The following is a 20,005-nucleotide window of genomic DNA, read 5'->3' as shown; positions in this document are numbered from 1 at the left end:
GAGCTTCCCGACTTGCGGCAACGCGCCCCTCTGCTCCGCGGCGCGGTGACAGCACCCCGGGGTCAGCTGTGAGTGGAGAGGAGCCACTGCCGTAGTCTCGGAGGATGGCTCTTCCCGGCGTCGCTGCTGCTGCGGCAGGGTTTGTGTTTTTGCACCGCAGCACTGTGCAGAAGCCGAGGCGGCAGACCTCGCCCGAACCCCCAAGGGTGCATCCCGGCACCCTTCCGGCGCCCTGCCGACCCCCGGAGCCCCCGGGGGAGCGCTAGCAGCCCACCCTTCGCCGCCCCCCCGCCGCGCACGTGCGCTCCCGGGACAACAGCAGGCGAGGCCCGGGCGCGCCCCCGCCGCCCTCGGCCACGCGCGCGCTCCGCCCGCCCTCCTCGCGCGTGCTCGTGCCCGGGGGCCGCGGCCGCGCGCCTCTTCTCCCTGCTGCGGGAGTCGCGGGCGCAGGAGGAGGCGGAGCGCGGGAGGCGGAGGCCCGGCCCGGCGGCGGGCTCCAGCGGGCGCGCGCCGCGAGCGGGGCGGGGGCGCTGCGGGGGCGGCCCGGAGGCGGCGGGCTAGGGGCTCGGAGCCCAGGACCGCATCCCCGGGGCCGGCTCGGCCGGGGGAGGGCGATCGCGGTGAGGGTCGAAGGGGAGGAGGACTCCGAGGCCGCGGCCGGGAGCCCGGCGTCCCCGCCCCCGAGCCTGACGGGGCGGCGCGGCGGGATGAGGCGCTGGCGCGGGGGGCGCCCGGCCGAGCCCCCGCGGCTGCCCCGGGCGGCCAGGCGCTAGGCTCGGAGCGCGGGCGGCGCTCGGCGGCGGCGAGGATCGGGACCAGGACGAGGACGAGGAGGAGGAGGAAAGGGAGGGCGTCGGGCCCGGCGCCCCGCAGGGCAGACACGGAGCGGCGAGCGGGGCGCAGCGACGCCGCGGCGGCGCGGCGGGGCCGCGGGGCTCGGTAAGGCGGGGGCCGCGGGAGGGCCGGGGGCGCCGGTGACGTGGGCAGGCGCCGCAGGGAAGGGCTGGGGGGCCTGGCTTTCCTTCTCGGGAGAAATTCTTTTTAAAGTAAAGGTTCGGGATCGAATGTTCTTGGAAGGCCATCTCGGGTTTCCCCCTTCCTCCCCCCTCCATCCCCCAACCCGGCTCCCTCTTCGGCCTCCCGGGGCTGACCGCGATCGGGCCGCAGCCGCCCGCGCCCACCACTTCCCCGCGGCCTCGGCGGACCGGGCCGGGCGGTTCCCGGCCTGCTGCGGCGCTCCGGGCCCGAGGCGCCGGGGCTCCGGGGCGCCCTGGCCGTGCCCGCTCCCCGCCGTGCTCGCTGTCGCGCCCGTGGAGTTTTCCCTCTCATCTTTCTAATTGGCTGAAGTTGCCTCTGCACATTGGACGGTGCTGGTGACTTTAGTGCCTTTTTCCTCCCTTGGTCTCCCCCGCCACCCCGTCCCCGTCCTGCCTTTCTCATTTTGGTGACTTGATTAAATATTCATGTTTAACAGTTTCGCAAACAGATGAACAGAAACGGTAGAGCGAGAAAGTCAAACCAGATTGCTTAGCTGTAGCCTACTTCTGGACCCTTTATAACTCCACATTCTCTGGCTGACGCTTAAAGAAGGTGGACGGGAGGAGGAGACCCCAGGAGGATGCTTGGGTTGCAGTTTGATAGTTATCTTTTAGGAAATAGAATTTGGATAATTATAATTTTGATCTGCATGCAGAATTGCAATCTGCTTTTAAACTGCTTGGGGCACTGCATGATGTTACATGGATAGCTGGCAGCTGGGCCACATTGCATTGTTGTCAGCATCTCTTTTATTTTCCATTCTTTCAGAGTTTTACTTGGCACAGATTTAGACCTTTTAAGTCAATCTGAATGGAAGTAACTTCTGATACATTTGTTGCTTTTGTAAACGTTGTCTATATTTGTATTTCTATTGGAAGAAGAAAAAGCATATGGTGCTAGAGTATTGTGGGTCTTAGCATCCAGAAAATATGCTAGTTTGAATCAGTAATTGAATTTGTTGTAACATTTTTGGGTAGTGATAATTTTGATTCATTAATAGATTTTTCTTTATTGGGTACATTGGACTCTTAACTTAGAATATTGACATTTGATCCTTGTATTTGAGAAATAGAAGCTTTAATTGCTGCTACAACATGACCTCAAAGTTTTTCAAGCACTCATTGGTGTGAATTCCTTTTTAACACTGCTGTTTGTGAAGATGGGATATTATGATGCTGTGATGTCCGTTTTCAGGATTATTTGGAGTTGGCTTCATTCCTAAAATTTAGTGTGTGGTGATTCTTCATAGAATAAGTCTCTAGAATGGCGTGAGGTTGGAACTGTGCTCTAGCCGGTTGTCTTCATACGATCGTCCCTATAGCAGTCTGTAGAATAAAGCAGCACTTTGGACAGAGACCTGTCCAGACCCAGCTGGGGTGGAAGCCCAGTTTACTGTATGGAGATGCACACTGAGGTGGCTGATAGGGTGTAAGTGGGCCACAGAGGAAGTGTTAGTTGGAAGAATCTTCTTTGGTTATGTAACTTTTTGTTTTCTAGGGAGAGACCAAGAAGCAGCCAGGCAGGCTCAACTGTCATTAGAGTCTTTGATGTTGGCTTGAGTTCCAGTAGTTATGTTCCTTTTATTTTCTTTTCCTAACCCCCACATCATTTTCCAATCACCAGAAGCTATGCTGCAATTGGGCTCAGACTTTAATGGGAATTCATTCATCTCTATTTCTCTTTCTCTTAGTCTCTCTTTATTTTATTTTTTAAAAGATATTTTTGGGGATGTGGACCATTTTTAAAGTCTTTATTGAATCTGTGACAGCATTGCTTCTGTTCTGTGTTTTGTTTTTTTGGCCACAAGGCATGTTGGATCTTAGCTCCCTGACCAGGAGTTGAACCAACACTGCCTGCACTGAAAGGCAAAGTCTTAACCGCTGGATCACCAGGGAAGTCTCGTCTTAGTCTGTCTTTATATTGGCTTGTTCAGCAGTGTTTTCCCTTTCTTTGCTGGCCTTAGTGTGTTGTTTGCACAGTATACATAGATTCACTATTGACTGTAAATGCATCTGACGAATGTCAAGGATTAGCAGCTGTTTTCTTCAGAAGACTTTGATAGCATAAGGAAAATCGAATGAAATGCACTAAACGTTTTCATTGCTTTTGAAGATTATGACTAATAATTCATGACAATCTTTAGGGTTTAACCCATCAATGTGAAATTTGATGTCTGTGGAAGTAGTTAAGAGGCAGCAGGGACTTAAAATCAGGTTGTGGTTACAGTTCTGCCACTTAGTAGCTGTGTGGCTTGGTCCCTGCTTTGGGCAAGTTATGTACATTTCTGAGCCTGTTTTTCTTAGGTGTAAAATTGGGATGAGGTTTCCCCGGTGGCTCATTGGTAGAGAATCTGCCTGCAATGCAGGAGACATAGGTTCGATCCCTGGATTAGGAAGATCCCCTGGAGAAGGAAATGGCAACCCACTCCAGTATTGCCTGGAAATCCCATGGACAGAGGAGCCTGGTGGGCTACCGTCCATGGGGTTGCAAAAGAATTGGACACGATTTAGCGACTAAGCAACGACAAGAACAAAATGGAACATTGCAAGGAGGCTTGCATTGTCTTCCTTACAGAGAAGTCAGATGAAAGGATTTGAAAATACTTTGTATTGCTTCTTAAATTCATAGCCTATTACTGTCATTACCTATAAACTTAGTGTTTAGCTGTTTTAAATGTCTTAATACCAGTTTTTAAAAATGCACATAAGGAATGAGGATGTGTTAGATCTTTTTGAGTTCCAAAATTTCGTGATTCTGTCTCATTCTTAGGAAATCCATATGTAGTGTCTACAGTTTTGGACTCAGAGTTTTTGATTATTTGGGGACAGATGTTTAGTTTATTGAGACTTTGAGCTTCTGTAAAGTATCATTTCAGAATATTAAAGGAGATTACAACTTAGGAGTGTGAAAAGAGCTGTTTACTAAAATATATTTTATATTTGTCTGCATTATTTAGGATAGACATTGACAAAATTCAGTATGTAGGCCAAATCTGGCCTGCAGCTTATATTTTGTATGGCTTATGAACTAAGAATGATTCATTTTCAAATGGTAGAAAAAGATAAAAAGTATTTCATAATGTGCAAGTTACATGAAATTCAAATACTAATGCTCATAAATAAAGTTTTATTGGGATTATAGCCACACTTGTTTATGAAGTGTCTATGGCTGTATTGGCTGTACAGCAGCAGGGTTGATTCCTTGCAACGGAGACAGTATGGTCTGCAGAGCTTAGCAGTTTTATTACTTGACCCTTTATAGAAAAAGTTTGCCAGTCTTTGCTTTGTTGTTGTTGTTCAGTCGCTAAATTATGTCATACTCGTTGTCAACCCACGGACTGTAGCCCCCCAGGCTCCTCTGTCCATGGGATTTCCCAGGCAAGAATACTGATGTGGGTTGTCATTTCCTTCTTCAGGGGATGGATCTTCCCGACCCAGGGATCAAACCTGTGTCTCCTGTATCGGCAAGCGGATTCTTTACCACAGAGCCACCAGAAACCCCCATTTTTGCTTTAGAACATAAAATTTTTGCTCTGCTTAGCACAAGCATGGTTTCCTGTCATAGCATTATAGGGATTAGGACCTCTGGAAAGGTACTGATTTTTGCTTTGGAGTCAGAAAGACTTGTGTTTGAATGTCAGCTGTGATATAAACTTTGATCCTGGACAAACAAATTAACATCTTGGTGTTTCAGGTACCTCCTTTGTAATCAGAGAATATAGAATCTGTCTTAGAAGATTGTAGTGATGGTTAAATGAAATGTTACATGTGAAGGCTTAATACGATATTGTTCAGTTGTTCAGTCGGGTCCAACTATTTGTGATCCCACGGACTGCAGCATGCCAGGCTTCCCTGTCCTTCACCATCCCCTGGAGCTTGCTCAAACTCATGTCCATTGAATCGTGATGCTATATACGTTATAGGGATATAATAAGTACATAGTAAGTTATAGATGATGGTGATCATGAATTCTAGTTGTAAACAATACGCCTAAAATGTTGTACATCACCTTGCCCCAATATAGAGTTGTTCTCCTGAGTGGTATGTTACTTGGTACCAAATTTTTTCCTTTACTGAAACCATTAGTTTAGTTAACAGCTGATAAATGGAATAACTTGAGAAATCTCTCATATGTTATACTATATTTTTATTAATCCTTTGCTTATTTAGATGATTAGAATGAGTGGAAAGATAATTCTGCTCTGTTTTTCAAAGATCTTGGTTCTTGATAATTTCTTGGTACTAATGTATGTTTGCAAGCTGAATTTAAATACTGGTTCTATTTTGGTTTTGGTATTTCCTGTTTTTTGTTTTTTTAAAAAAGATATTTAGGAAAAGAATATTACATTTGGCCAGGGTTAGGGGACTTCTTTTAATGTTTGTGACACCCTTTAAGTCTAATTTAGGATTTGTGTTAGCATCTCTATAATGGCCTCTTCATAGGTGAATAATAAAACTTAATATTTTTTCCATAAAGGTAGGCCTAGTGTACTTTCTAGAAGCTTCGTTGTTAACCTGCTTTCTGAAATATTTGGTTTAAGTTATCTTACTATGGATAAATTGTATGTACTTCCCAGCTTCAAATGCTGGTTTATTTAACATTAATCCCAAACTCGGAGTGAGCAAATAAACAAAGGCTATTGTTCTAACTGAGTCAAACAGAACAGGGCTGGGGTCAGTGTGGCTCTTGCCATCCTACAAATAGTGCAATTTCATGCCTTGGGTGTTCTTTACAGGCTGAGGGATAATCCCAGGGAGACCTCTGGAGGGTGCTGATGTCCCCATGCTGTCCTTGGAGGGTGGGCAGAGGGCCTTTCATCAAACTGCAGAGCTACAGCCCCTGGAAAACAACACTTGTGGCCCCATAGAAACAGTAGAGGCCTAAACAAGACCCTCCATCTTGAGGAGACAGGATTTTCTTTTGATGTTAAAGCATATAAACAACAAAACCAACCAGAGAATTCCTGTTTGAAGAGGTGAAGACTGAGTGGGAATATTCCCCATGGTGGCAAAATGTAAAGATTTGGTAAAATAGATGTTTGCAGGTTCATAGTATACCTGAACAAGGGGGCTTCTCTGGTATTTATAGGAGGTGTTTTAGGTAGGTAAAATGAAGTGAGAAATGAGGTGTTTGGTTTAATTTCTCATATGTAATTTATGAACCAGAATGTTCAGAGTGGAAGTAGAATTCTGATTTTCAGGGAGATTGCATCCATTTACTACTTTATTTTATGCTCTGGATCATAGTAGACATTAGTTTTGGAGCCTGTGGAGATGGAAAGCCCTGAGAGAAAAGGCACGCATGGCCCACGCACCCTGGACACGGTGTGATAGGTGTACGTTGTCTATGTTACCAAAGATAGGCACCACCCTCTAGGGAGGAGCTCTGAAATAGAATTCCATTCCTTTGCCCTTGAAATAGTATTAATAAAATCTTTATTTTGTGGGGTTCAGCCTTGTGGTCCTGAGCAGGCCATGTGATTGCCCTGTTTTTATCCCATTGTGTGTAGGATGGAAGTAGTAATTCCTGTTCTCTTTTTATTGGAGAGTTATATGGTGGAAGGACTTACAAGATGAGTAGGATTTTCAGTGACTGAAGAACATATTATGTGAACTTTAGTAATTACCTGGTTTATTAATGGCAGGCAAAAAAGATAAGGAAGCTTTAACAGAGAAAGGAGATTTGAACTTGAAGTCAGAGGACCTGGGTTCTCGTCTTGCCTCTCCTGTAAATAAATCTGTGCCTTTGGACCAGTAATTCATCTTGCTAAAAACCTCATTTTCCTTGTATCTATTGATGAAATGAGGGGTCAAACTAGAGGTCTCTAAGATTCTTTGTCACTCCCAAATTCCATGATTCTCTGATTTTTTTTTTTTTCCTTAAAGTAGGGACTATCCTCTTGTACTTCCCCAGTTTCCGTTGATCTTCTACCTGAGGAGAGCCTGACAAACAGTGGTCTTCAGGACTTAGTGACAGTCCTGCTCCGGTAGGGTACAGGAAGCCAAATGTCTTTCTCAGTGAACTGAAAAGTATCCGTTGAGTACAAGTGAGGTTTTTTTTCGGTACCATGCTAAATGCAGTGGAACCTAGGTATGAAAGAAGTTGGCATCGAGTCTCTTCCCTTAGGAAGTGTTCCGTTCCATTGGGAAGATAAACTATATTATGAAGAAGAATATTATCAAAGAGTGGATAAGAAACAGTGGGATAATCATCCCTGGTCTATCAGTGGCCATTCAAGGACTTGGGTGTACTGTTGGAAAGGATGCTTTGTGGCCTTGAACATTTGTAAAATAAACTTTTTAGACTGCCTTAAGCTCTGAAATTTGGTCATATTCTCCTTGAAAGAACAGCAGCATCTTTGAATCAGCCTGTTAGGAGAAAGAGTCAGCCTGTTAGGTAGGAGACAATTCAAGTGAGAACTGTTCAATCCAGGCCAGATTTTTATACTCATTCTACATGATTGTTTGATTTACTAGATACAAGGAAGGGATTACTTTAATTTTCTGGAAGTGCATTCAAGGGGCAACAATTCTTCTGAAAAGTCAAGCGTGTGAGAAGTGACAGGAGACTCAACGTGTCTCTGCTTCTAGGCAATAACTCTGAGCCCTGGATCTCATTTCCCGCTTCTTAAGGCTTTTACTCCTGCCATTATTTTTTCCCTTAAATTATCATTCTCTGCTTACTGGATCATCTCTTTTAGTATGCAGACGTGCCCTATATTACTTGCAGCAGTGATGATTAATTGTTCACCAGATGCCACTCTCTTCAGCTTCATTTCAGTAATAGGGCCCTCAGGTTTATCTGGCACATGGATGCCCAGCTGGACTGCATTTCCTAGCCTCCCTCTTACACGTGGATGTGACCGCATGATGAAGTTTGGGTAACTGGAAAATGACCAGAAGTACTGTGAGCGATTTTTGTGTCAGGGCCTTAGAAAGAAAAAGTGAGTTGCTTTCTGCTTGCTCTTGCTTTCTGCTTTCCTCTTGGTCCCTTTCTGCTAGGAGAATGTAGTACTGATATGTGTTAATTCAACCTTTCAGTTGAGAGCAATACTTTAGGAGGAGGTGGATCAGTAAGATGGGTCCTTAGATGATCTTACAGAGCAGAACCACCTACTACTGTTCATTTTTCTCTGGATGGTTAAGTGAGAAAGGAATATAGTTTTGTCTTGTTGAGCCACTAATACTTTAACAGGTATTAGAATAAATCACCTCTGTTAAACCATCTTCTCCCCTCCACCTTATGATTCCCTTCAGCTATTGCCCAATTTCTTTGTTCCATTTTGCAACAGGAGATGTTTATGTTTGCTATGTCCACTTCCTTACCACTGATTCTCTCTTTAGCCTGATCTCTTTGAGCTCTTGTTCTCTGGAGGCCGTCACGCCTTGACCTGCCCAGGGATTCGATCTCTAGGAGGCTGTCATGCCTCAGCCTGCCTGGGGATCTGCACCCTGACCTGGGGACACCTGGCTCTCAGGTTGCAACAGTACTGGGTAGGATAAGCTTCAGGACGACTCACCCCTAAGGAGGTCCACTCATGGAAATTGAAGGAGGCCAAGGCCCAGGAGCAGAGAAGGCAATGGCAACCCACTCCAGTATTCTTGCCTGGAAAATCCCATGGACAGAGGAGCCTGGTAGGCTGCAGTCCATGGGGTCGCTAAGAGTGACACGACTGAGTGACTTCATTTCACTTTCTCCACTTACTGGCATTGCTTCTAATCAAGGCTGCAATGACTTGTATCTTGTCAAAGCCAGAGGTCATACAACATCTGTGTCTTACTGACCTCTCATCAGCATTTCCCATTGGCCGACTACTTTCTCTGACCTTATAGCTACTCATTCTCTATGTCCTTTTTGCAGCTTATCTCTGCCTACCTCCCCCTCTAAAATTTGGAATGTCCCTGGGCTCTCCTGATTTCATCCATTTTCATGGTTTCAGATACTGTTTATATGCCGAGGGGGCTCAGATTCCTGTCTCTGGTACTGATTTCTGGAGCTCTAGACTCATCATCTAATGCCATTCTTCTACCTGGATGTCTCATGAACAAAGCAGAACTGTGAATTACGCTTTCTTTCATTTACTCCTCCCTCCACTTCTTCCACGTCTTCACTGTTTGAAGTGAAGTGGCCAGACTGTCTACCAAGTTTTGCAGGCTCTGAGGTCATCCTCCATTTTTTCCTTCTCATCTCATGTTAATAAGTCTTATCAACTCTACCTTCAGAATACAAACTGGACCTGACGATGTCTCAGTTTTTTCATGGTTAACACCTAGGCACACTGCCTTTGTCCTCTGGAAAATTATCTGCAGACTTCCCTGCCTCTATCCTTTCCTCCGTCCCCTGTGCTCCACCTGTGTGTCCCCCACCTTCCTCCCACTCCTATCCCCTGGTTATTCAGGATCTTTTCAGTGATTCCATAGTTGTACCATTTCCACAGTGTCTTATAGTTGGAGGCTTACAGTATGTAGCTTTTTCAATTAGCTTCTTTCACTTCGTAATAAATATTTAAGTGTCTTCCATGTCTTTTCATGGGTTGATATCTTATGTCTTTATCAGTTCAGTTCAGTCGCGTCCAACTCTTTGTGACCCCATGGATTGCAGCATGCCAGGCCTCCCTGTCCATCACCAACTCCTGGAGTTCACTCAGACTCATGCCCATTGGATCGGTGATACCATCCAACCATCTTATCCTCTGTCGTCCCCTCCTCCCGCCCTCAATCCTTCCCAGCATCAGGGTCTTTTCCAATGAGTCAGTTCTTCACATCAGGTGGCCAAAGTATTGGAGTTTCAATTTCAGCATCAGTCATTCCCATGAACACCCAGGACTGATCTCCTTTAGAATGGACTGGTTGGATCTCCTTGCAGTCCAAGGGACTCTCAAGAGTCTTCTCCAACATCACAGTTCAAGAGCATCAATTCTCAGTGCTCAGCTTTCTTTACAGTCCAGCTCTCACATCCATACATGACTACTGGAAAAACCATAACCTTGACTAGACGGACCTTTGTTGGCAAAGTAATGTCTCTGCTTTTTAATATGCTGTCTCAGTTCAGCTCAGTTCAGTTAAGTTGCTCAGTCGTGTCCAATTGGTCATAACTTTTCTTCTAAGGAGCAAGCATCTTTTAATTTCATGGCTGCAGTCACCATCTGCAGTGGTTTTGGAGCCCCCCAAAATAAAGTCTGACACTGTTTCCACTGTTTCCCCATCTATTTCCCATGAAGTGATGGGACCAGATGCCATGATCTTAGTTTTCTGAATGTTGAGTTTTAAGCCAACTTTTTCACTCTCCTCTCTCACTTCAAGCTTCATCAAGAAGCTCTTTAGTTCTACTTCCCTTTCTGCCATAAGGGTGGTGTCATCTGCATATCTGAGGTTATTGATATTTCTCCTGGCATTCTTGATTCCAGCTTGTGCTTCTTCCAGCCCAGTGTTTCTCATGATGTTCTCTGCATATAAGTTAAATAAGCAGGGTGACAATATACAGCCTTGACATACTTCTTTCCCTATTTGGAACCAGTCTGTTGTTCCATGTCCAGTTCTACCGTTGCTTCCTGACCTGCATACAGATTTCTAAAGAGGCAGGTCCGGTGGTCTGGTATTCCCTTCTCTTTTAGAATTTTCTACAATGCTCTTTCTTTTTAGCACTGAGTAATATTCCATTTTTTTGGGTATACTACAGTTTATCCACTCATCTGCTGAAGGACATCTTGATTGCTTCCAGGTTTTGGCAGTAATGAATGAAACTGCTATAAACATCCATGTTTTTTGTAGATAGGAGTTTTCAGCTTTTGGGTAAATACCAAGGAGGGTGATTCTAGGATGGTATGATAAGCATGCTTTTGAATGAAAGTTCTGTTGCCCCACATCCTTGCCAGCAGTTGGTGGTATGAGCGTTCTGGATTTTGGCCATTCTAGCAGATGTATAGTGGATGCTGCTGCTTTTCATCCCTTGACCGAGCTACGCATGTACCTCTTCAGCCATCTACAAGGAAGGATGGAATGTGCTTCCTTCAGGTCTTCTCGTGGCTCTCTTCTGCTGCCCCAGAGAGGCCTGTATGCTTACCTGTGTGCAGGCAGTTTCACAGGCCCTGTCTTCTTTATTACCTCAGTTTATTTTCTTCATTTCAGTTTGCATTTATTTGCTTTTATCTTACATTTGTAACCCCATTTTCTACAAGCTGTTTGAGAGGCCTGGGCTCTGTCTAGATATGTGTTGTGTCCTTAGCATTTCTGTAGAGTATGTATTTGTTGGTGCCAGAGAGGTGTCATCCATCGTGGGGACAGATGACAAGGTTTTCAGTGAGAATGATAAATCATGGGACCCCAGGAGCAGCAGGGAAGGTTCTGACTTCCTGGAGGATGGAAAAGTCCCTCGAGCCAAGGCTGCTCTAGTCTTTAAGTAATTAATATGGTAGAATGGAGGAATTTACTTCAATTTTTGTGAGGAGGCAAATGACAAGAGTGAGCTGACAGCAGGGGCTTTTTAATAGAGAAAGGATGCTTCAGAGTTTAGCTTCCATTTGCCTGTGTCTCAAAGCACTTGTCTCTGTATATAGAGCTACCCATTCACACTGCAGTTACATAGGCCTCTCGGTCAAATGTGGTCTTTACCTTTCCTCAGGATCAGAGTTCCTTCCACATTATCGTTGGAAGAGCAGCACGTACCCTCTGCTTCTGTATTTTCAGTGTCTGACTTATTACTCACCTGACAGCCCAGGTCTTTTTAAAGCATTTATATATTTTTACTGATGTATAGTGTTGTGTTAATGACTGCTGTACAGCAGGGTGGCTCAGTTATACATATATGTGTGCCTTCTTTTTCCTATTCTTTTCCATTATGGTTTATCACAGGATACTGAATATAGTTCCCTGTACTATACAGTATGACCTTGTTGTTGCCCAATTCTTTTTATTTTTTTAATTCAAAAATATTTTTTTTAGGGGGGCTGTGCCGGGTCTTTGTTGCAGCATGTAGGATCTAGTTCCTTGATCAGGGATCGAACCCTGGGCCCTCTGCACTGGGAATACGGAGTCTTAGCCACTTGACCACTGGGGAAGTCCCCCCAGTCCTTTTTAAAAGGAATTCTTACTGTTTAACATTCCTTGTTGTGTTAGGCTGGAATGTACCTGCCTTCATTTCCAACACCACACAGATATGTTCTTTTTTTCACATGATGGCCTTCAGTTGTCATGTGAGAAATGGCTGGTTCTTTGATCTTCCCACTAACTTTTTTTCTTCCCAGACTAAATGTACTTATTTTCTTCAACTGTTCCTCATGTGACTGAGCTCCTTTTGCAGGCCCATCCCCAGCATTTCTGGAACTCGGGCAAGAATAGAAATGGAAGTCTATATGCTGTATGTCTGAACATTTGCACATTATTAATCAGGTGAACTGATACAGATGTTGCATCACATACCTTAACAAAGACAACTTCGTAATGACCTAAATCTGGGTCACAGAGGGAATTCTCTGACTCCTGGGAGTTCTATTCCACACCATGGGAAAGGGCAGGTACCCGTCTCCCTCCAGGCTCCTGGCATGAGGGACTTTTTGCATGTGCATATGTGTGGGCACTTGAAACCATGCATGCCTCTACCCCTTTCAGATAGCGTCGCTTTGATCATCCCCGGGCCCAGGGGATGTAAATTCTGATGGTGTGGTCATTTGCTGTTGGAGGGTCCACTCAGGGAAGAAGCCTGAGCAAACCATAGAAGTAGTCAGGAAATTCTGGGGTCCTGGTAAGAAGAGGGCTGGGGTGTGTGGACTGCAGTTGGGCATACCTGTTAGTTTAGGTCCTGAGAACAGTTGGCCCCATGGTCAAGGGAGTTGGTCAGCGGGTACCCCAGGTCCAATGTAGTACTGTTCTGTCGTTGTCAGATTCTGGTCTTGATTCTGTTTCCCAGAGCCGTTTATGGTGGAAAAAGTTAAATTCCCTCTTACAGTGTTCCAAACTAGACATTGCATTTTAATTAGAGCTCCCTAACTGGCGTGCCAGACAAGACTCTGAATGTATTACAGATAGGGCAGAAACATTTCCTCATTCCTTGGAGAGGATCGTCAGCGACAGAGAGGCGAGCGCTTCTCCTGACCTCTGGTGACCGCCTGCAGCCGGGCTTACTTGCCGCAGTGTGCCCACATCAGTGCTGTCATCTCCGTGTCTCCCAAGTGCAAAAGACAGAAGAACCCTGCTCTGTACTGCTGTCGGGCGACTGCAGGGCTCGCGGCATAGAGCGTTTACATACGGCTTCGAGAGCACTTCTATCAGCATCGGTATCTGGTCCACCTGACAGTGTTGGAAGTGTCAAAGTAGGTTTGTGCCCTTCTTATTAATGAGGATATAGATCGAGGTTAAGTGGCTTAGTGTAGCTACACATTCTCACTCAAGTAGGACAGTTGAAACTAGAACTCCATTCTTCTGACTCTTATTCTGGTGTATTCTCTCTACTAACCCAAATTCCTTTTCTTGTACTATTTTTTTTTTTTGGACAGCCTATCACTTCTGATTCATGTAGGGCATGCGGGCAGTTGCATTTTTTCAGAGTTTTTCTGTCCCGACTTCTGTTATGTTGTTTCCCTTTATTGTTACTTCTTAACCTAAAGATTCAACTTGGCAATCCCTATGAAGTGGTACGATTTTTATCAGATTCAAACAGTTCATCCAGTGTCTTGCAACTTAATTGTGTATTATCCATTTTGATGGCTCTCTGCTCTGGATTCATGTCATATTTAGTTGTTGCAGTGATGCTTGTCTGAAATGGTCACCCTGAGTTGTTTATAAAAGGTTAGATTACATTAAAATGGGAAAATGTGCAGTGCATTTTAGAAATATTTCTTTTCTAAACTAGTTATGATTTTTTAAAAAAGGTTCTGGGATATAAGTGTAAATTCACTTCTCTTTTTATTTAGTGCCATTTTTTCATTGATCTTTACAAATGTTATTTTATTTAAACCTCAGAAATTTATGGTCACTTACTCAAATGCCAGATTGATTTAGAATTCAAATCTAGGTCTGTTTAAACTCAAAGTACCTGTGTGTTTTCTTAGCACTAGTCTATGAATAATGAGAAATAATTTCTAAACATTTAACTTGAGCCTGAGAAAGGGATATTTCCCAGATTCATATTCTTACATTTGGCATAAGTTAATTCTCTGTTCAGTTCAGTTGCTCAGTCGTGTCCAACTCTTTGTGACCCCATGGACCACAGCACACCAAGGCCTCCCTGTCCATCACCAACTCCTGGAGTTTACTCAAACTCATGTCCATTGAGTTAGTGATGCCATCCAACCATCTCATCCTCTGTTTTCCCCTTCTCCTCCTGCCCTCAACCTTTCCCAGCACCAGGGTCTTTTCAGATGAGTCAGCTCTTTGCATCAGGTGGCTAAAGTATTGGAGTTTCAGCTTCAACATCAGTCCTTCCAATGAACACTCAGGACTGATCTCCTCTAGGATGGACTGGTTGGATCTCCTTGCAATCCAAAGGACTCTCAAGGATCTTCTCCAACACCACAGTTCAAAAGCATCAGTTCTTCAACGCTCAGCTTTCTTCACAGTCCAACTCTCACATCCATACATGACCACTGGAGAAACCATAGCCTTGACTAGATGTTACTGCTTCGTTACTCATGCACAGAACAGGCTTCCTCACCAACCCCTCTCCCCACCAAATGTGAATAGTGCCTAGTTGAGAAGCCCTGCTGTAAAGGTTCTAAGTAGTCAGGGTTTTACTTTGAATATGTGTGCTTTTGTATTTAACCAACCCCATCATGGTGATAGGGCCTCGAATGTATGAGAGAGAATTTGTCAAACTCCCCGCTTGGGTACAGGTTGTCAATGACATTAGAGCATGATGTTCATTCAATTGTGCTGCTTCTAGAGAATCTGGGATTTAATGCCAAAGGCTTCCTGAGTGATGAAAGGTTAGGCTTTTTATATTTAATGCTTATTTTTATTAGAAATGTTGATGGGTGAAAGAAAATGAAAGTTGCTCAGTCGTGTCCAACTCTTTGCGACTCCATGGACTATACAGTCCGTGGAATTCTCCAGGCCAGAATATTGGACTGGGTAGTCGTTCCCTTCTCTGAGGAATCTTCCCAGCCCAGGGATTGAACCCAGGTCTCCTGCATTGCAGGCAGATTCTTTACCAGCTGAGCCACCAAATGTGAAATATATGATACCAACCTGGCAGTTAGATATTGACCTGCTAACCAACATAACTTCTATGAGGAGTTGTGTTTATTGGTTAAAGCACAGATTTGAAGGGATGGTTGCTTAGCATTCTAAAACCAGGTTTCTTTTCCCTTGTTATTGAGTTCCAAGGCATGACTGGAACATCATTGCAGTGCCTTTTCCAGTTTCTTTATATTAATTTTACCAGGCTTGATTTTGTGTTCCTTTGTTCTGGATTGCTGAAACTATGTTCTTAAACTAATGTTTCATTCTGTTTACTCTAACTGATCAAGAGCCATCAGAGGTTCTGTATTCCTACTATACTTAATAAATGCTCTCGTTCATATATTTACTGATCTCTCTTGCTTCATTTTCAGGGAAACTCTTTTTTTTCTTTTTAAATCATCCTCAATTCACAATTCAGTGTCACTAAATGATACATGTCTGTCTTACTGATATCAGTAGCTACTGTTACTACTGCTAAGTCACTTCAGTCGTGTCTGACTCTGTGCGACCCCGTAGATGGCAGCCCACCAGGCTCCCCCGTCCCTGGGATTCTCCAAGCAAGAACACTGGAGTGGGCTGCCATTTCCTTCTGCAATGTATGAAAGTGGAAAGTGAAAGTGAAGTTGCTCAGTCGTGTCCAACTCTTGGCGACCCCATGGACTGCAGCCTACCAGGCTCCTCTGTCCATGGGATTTTCCAGACAAGAGTACTGGAGTGGGGTGTCATTGCCTTCTCCACTGTTACTACTAACACTTATTTATTATTGATATGCCAGACTGTTATAAGCTCCTTACATACATTATCTGCTTTATCATCACAGTTGCCTCATGAAGTTGTTACTCGTACTTTTTTTTAAATTATGATAAAATTTATGTAACAATTTACCATTTTAACTGTTTTTAGCTGTCCAGTATATTCACTGGATATATAATTTACATATATTCATGTTGTTGTGAAACATCTCCAGAACACTTTCATCCTGCAAAACTAACAGTCCCTGCCTATTAAAGAATGCCCTGTTTTTGCCTCCTGCAGCCCCTGGTCCCCACTGTTCTAAGCATCCTTTCTGTTTTTATGAATTTGACTACTTTGGAGCCCTCATATCAGTGGAATCACGCACTGTTTGTCTTTTAGTGACTGACCTCTTTCACTTAGCAAAGTGTCCTCAAGGTTCAACCATGCAGTAGCATGTGACAAGATCTCCTTTCTTTTTAAGGCTGAATAATATTCCATTGTATGTATATGTCACATTTTGTTGATTTCTTCATCCTTTGAGGGATGGGTTGGTTCTGTCTCTTGGCTGTTGTGAATGCTGCTGCTGTGAACATGGATGTGCAAATACTTCTTTGAGATCTTGTTTTCATTTGTTTGTATATATGCCCAGGAGTAAGATTTCTGGATCATGTTGTTATTTAGTCGCTAAGTCATGTCTGACTTTTGGTGACCTCCTGGACTGTAGCCCACCAGGCTCCTCTGTCCGTGGAATTTTCCAGGCAAGAATACTGGAGTGAGTTGCCATTTCCTTCTCCAGGGGATCTTCTGTATGTGAAGTGGTATCTTATTGTGGTTTTTGATTTGCATTTGCTTAGTGGTAGTGATGCTGAGGATTATTTTCGGAAACCTGTTGTCAGTTTTTGTATCATCTTGGAGAAATATATTCAGGTCCTTTGCCCATTTTTTAGTTTTAGTTTTTTGGCCATGTTTCATGGCATGTGGGATCTTAGTTCCTCCACCAGGGATCGAACCCATGCCCCTGCAGTGGAAGTGCAGAGTCTTAATCATGGGACTACCAGGGAGGTTACTGCCCATTTTTTAAAATAAAGTTTTTTGTAGTTGACTTGGCATTATATATTCTGAATATCAATCTCTTCCTGGATATGTGGTTTCAGATATTTTCTTCCATTCTGTGGGTGGCCTTTTCAGTCTGTCCATAGTATCCTTTGATGCACAACAGTGTTTAATTTTGATGAAGAGATGGAAACAAAAAAATGCTTGGTTTTTACTGGCTTTCTATCTTTTAGCATTACTGTCTAACCAAAATAGAGGCCTAAGCTTCAGCATATGGAGAGCTGAGTTCGTGTAACTGTAGCTGATCTGTTTATATGCTAACCTCTTGGAAGTTAGAAAGGAAAGGCCTTAAACAGGAGAAAGGGTTTAGAAAATCCTTTAGCTTAGTCTTAGCTAGATTAGTGATATGAAAAATATTATGGTATTCTTAGTGTTTAGGATTAGGGACTTTAGCAGAAGTGGAAAAAAAGAAACGTTTGGTTAAATGAGCTGATAAAGGCCCTGGTGGTTTAGAAATATTTCTGAGTTACTGAAGTTCATGCAACAGGATCTGGAATAACTTTCCTGTTACTTTAGACCCGCTTCCTTTGTGTAGCCCTGTTCAGAGCCACCCCATCCTCCATTTCAGCAGTATTTCTGTATTCATGTGATCTCTGTTATGTGCATTTGTTCTTTTGGCTTCTTTCAGCTGTATTCCTTTCCAGTGTATGCTCATTATGCTTTTTTTAAAAAAGTGAGATTGGACCCATTTGCTCTGAGAGGACTGTGGTGTTTAGCATACTGTTGGGGGCTCAGTAAATTTTCAGAGGTATGTTCAGCCTTCTAGAGTATTTGCCTTCATTAGAAATAGTTACAGAAAGTTTTCTTGGTGGAGGAAACTGTCTCTTATCTTTGTACTGGCAAAGTCCTTCCTGCATCATGCTTCAGTTGATGTGTTCACTTAGTTCTCAGCTCTGCTGCTAAAAAATTTTCTTAAAAAGAAGTTTTTTTCTTCAAAGTTGTTCGTGTAATTCCCTTTTTGATTACTTACTGGTTAATTTTTTGGTAATTATTTTTTTGATTATTCAGCTAAAATAGTATAAGAATAGATTTTGGAGGTTGCTGTTAGCACATAAAAGTAGTAGGAATTTATTTAAACATTGTTTTTAAAAGGACAGTTTTAACAATTAAGTGTTTAACAATTAAATGTTTAACTTTAATGCTTAAAAAGTTGTCCAGGTATATACATAAAGGTAAAATTACTAGTAGTCTAAATTATAATACTATATTTATATTATTTTTCCTAACATAAGTTGCTTAGACTCTTCTGTTGTAAAATAAATTCTGTAACTTTGAGATTTCTTATTTAGATATATTTATTATCACATTTTAAGAAAGAACTTTTAGGCTTGTAACTGTGTATAAAAGCCCATAATAAATTTCTTTACTTTTTACCATGCGCGTATGATTTAAAATAGAGAAAGGCAACAGGGATGAGAAAAACCCTGAAAAACGAAGGTCTTTAACAAAAGCTTTACTAAATCCTGTTACAGGAAGTATGATAATTATGACAAGAAATCATAAGACCACTTACTGTTCTTTGTGTTTGGCTAGAATCAACATTCATTTGCGCCCAGGTAAATAAATGATTTTATTTCACAAAAGAGATTTAATAATATATGGCTGAAGTGTAAATGAAATACTATGGCCCTTCAGTTGAGTAATGCACATGCAGGCCGCAGATGTAGAAGTTCAGTCAGTTTTGTTGTTGCAGCCCGTGTCATTGAAGGAACGGGGACAAAAGTTTGTTTGTAACTACCATGGAACTGAGTACAAAGACGCCAGTGACCTCTGACCCTCTGAGGCTGTGCATCTGAACAAGGAATTGTTTGAGGATGGGAAAAGCTGCCTGTCGACTTGGGGTGTAGTTTTCCCTTGCTTTCTGTGGAATTGTTGAATGACCCGACTCCAGAGAAACAACGAAGCAAAACTCCCAAAACAAAAAGCTTACTTGGAAGAACTTCTTATTAGTCTCAGAGGAATCTCATGTCCACACAGCCAAATCTAACTAGATATTCCTTTCCTAAAGTGATAGTCTCTATAAGGATGTTGTCCTCACTTAACAGAAACCGCCGTGTTAATTACTGCTGTTCTGTGTGTTGACCGGGCTGGTTTCCTCCTCTGCAGTTCTTGTTATCTTCTCTGTAAAAGTGATCCTGTAGCTATCCTGGTCGAGAAGTCATTCTGGATCTGGATCACACTAATACCTTAGCTTTCTTTTCACATTGTTTAAAGGTTGGGCATTATTCAGACACTGAAACTCATAAATATTTGTCAAATGGATGAGTGAGTTAATACATCCACAGGAAAAATTTTGTTTTTTTTGTGTGTGAGAATGTAGGAATGATGGCATTTGCAATAGTCTTTTTTTTCTTTTTTTCCTTCCTCCCATGGTGGTCAATAAAAATCTAGTAATATCTCTGAATATGAGAATACGATAAATGCAGCATCTCGTTTGCAGATATAGAGTAGCTCAGCCTTTGAGTTACCTGTCTTGGTTGCACTAGCCAGTGTTCAGACTGGACTCTGATAACAAGGTTTTATTTCAGAATCTGTTGTCCTTGGAAAGACTGAGGGATCAAGACTGGTGTTACCATTTTGGTGAAAAGCTAGCTCTGGCTTATGTTGTTGCATAGTTCTTGTGGTTGTTCATTGGTTAATTTGTGTCCAACTCTTTGTGACCCCATGGACTGCAGCACGCCGAATTCCCCCATCCTTCACCATCTCTTGTAGTTTGCTCAGATTCATGTCCATTGAGTTGGTGATGCTATCTCACCATCTCATCCTCTTTTGCCTCTTTCTCCCTTTGCCTTCAATCTTTCCCAGCGTCAGGACTTTTTCTACTGAGTCGGCTGTTCGCATCAGGTGGCGAACGTATTGGAGCTTAAGCATCAGCATCAGTCCTTCCAGTGAATATTCAGGGTTGATTTCCTCTTGGATTGACTGGTTTGATCGCCTTGCAGTCC

The 20,005-nt window shown here is 43.3% G+C and overlaps 1 protein-coding gene across 1 annotated transcript in view; it reads left to right on the top strand.

The window, feature by feature from the left end:
* Nucleotides 809-20,005, top strand: part of ARHGAP32 (Rho GTPase activating protein 32) — a 204,382-nt gene continuing 185,185 nt past the window's right edge. The window contains exon 1 of the mRNA XM_018043236.1: nt 809-939. The gene's annotated coding sequence lies outside the window, so the exon portion shown is untranslated. The remainder of the gene's footprint in view (nt 940-20,005) is intronic.

The sequence above is a fragment of the Capra hircus genome, chromosome 29, assembly GCF_001704415.2.
Source record: "Capra hircus breed San Clemente chromosome 29, ASM170441v1, whole genome shotgun sequence".
Lineage (NCBI taxonomy): Eukaryota > Metazoa > Chordata > Mammalia > Artiodactyla > Bovidae > Capra > Capra hircus.
Note: the sequence above shows the minus strand (reverse complement) of the source record. Positions and strands in the feature narration are given on the sequence as shown.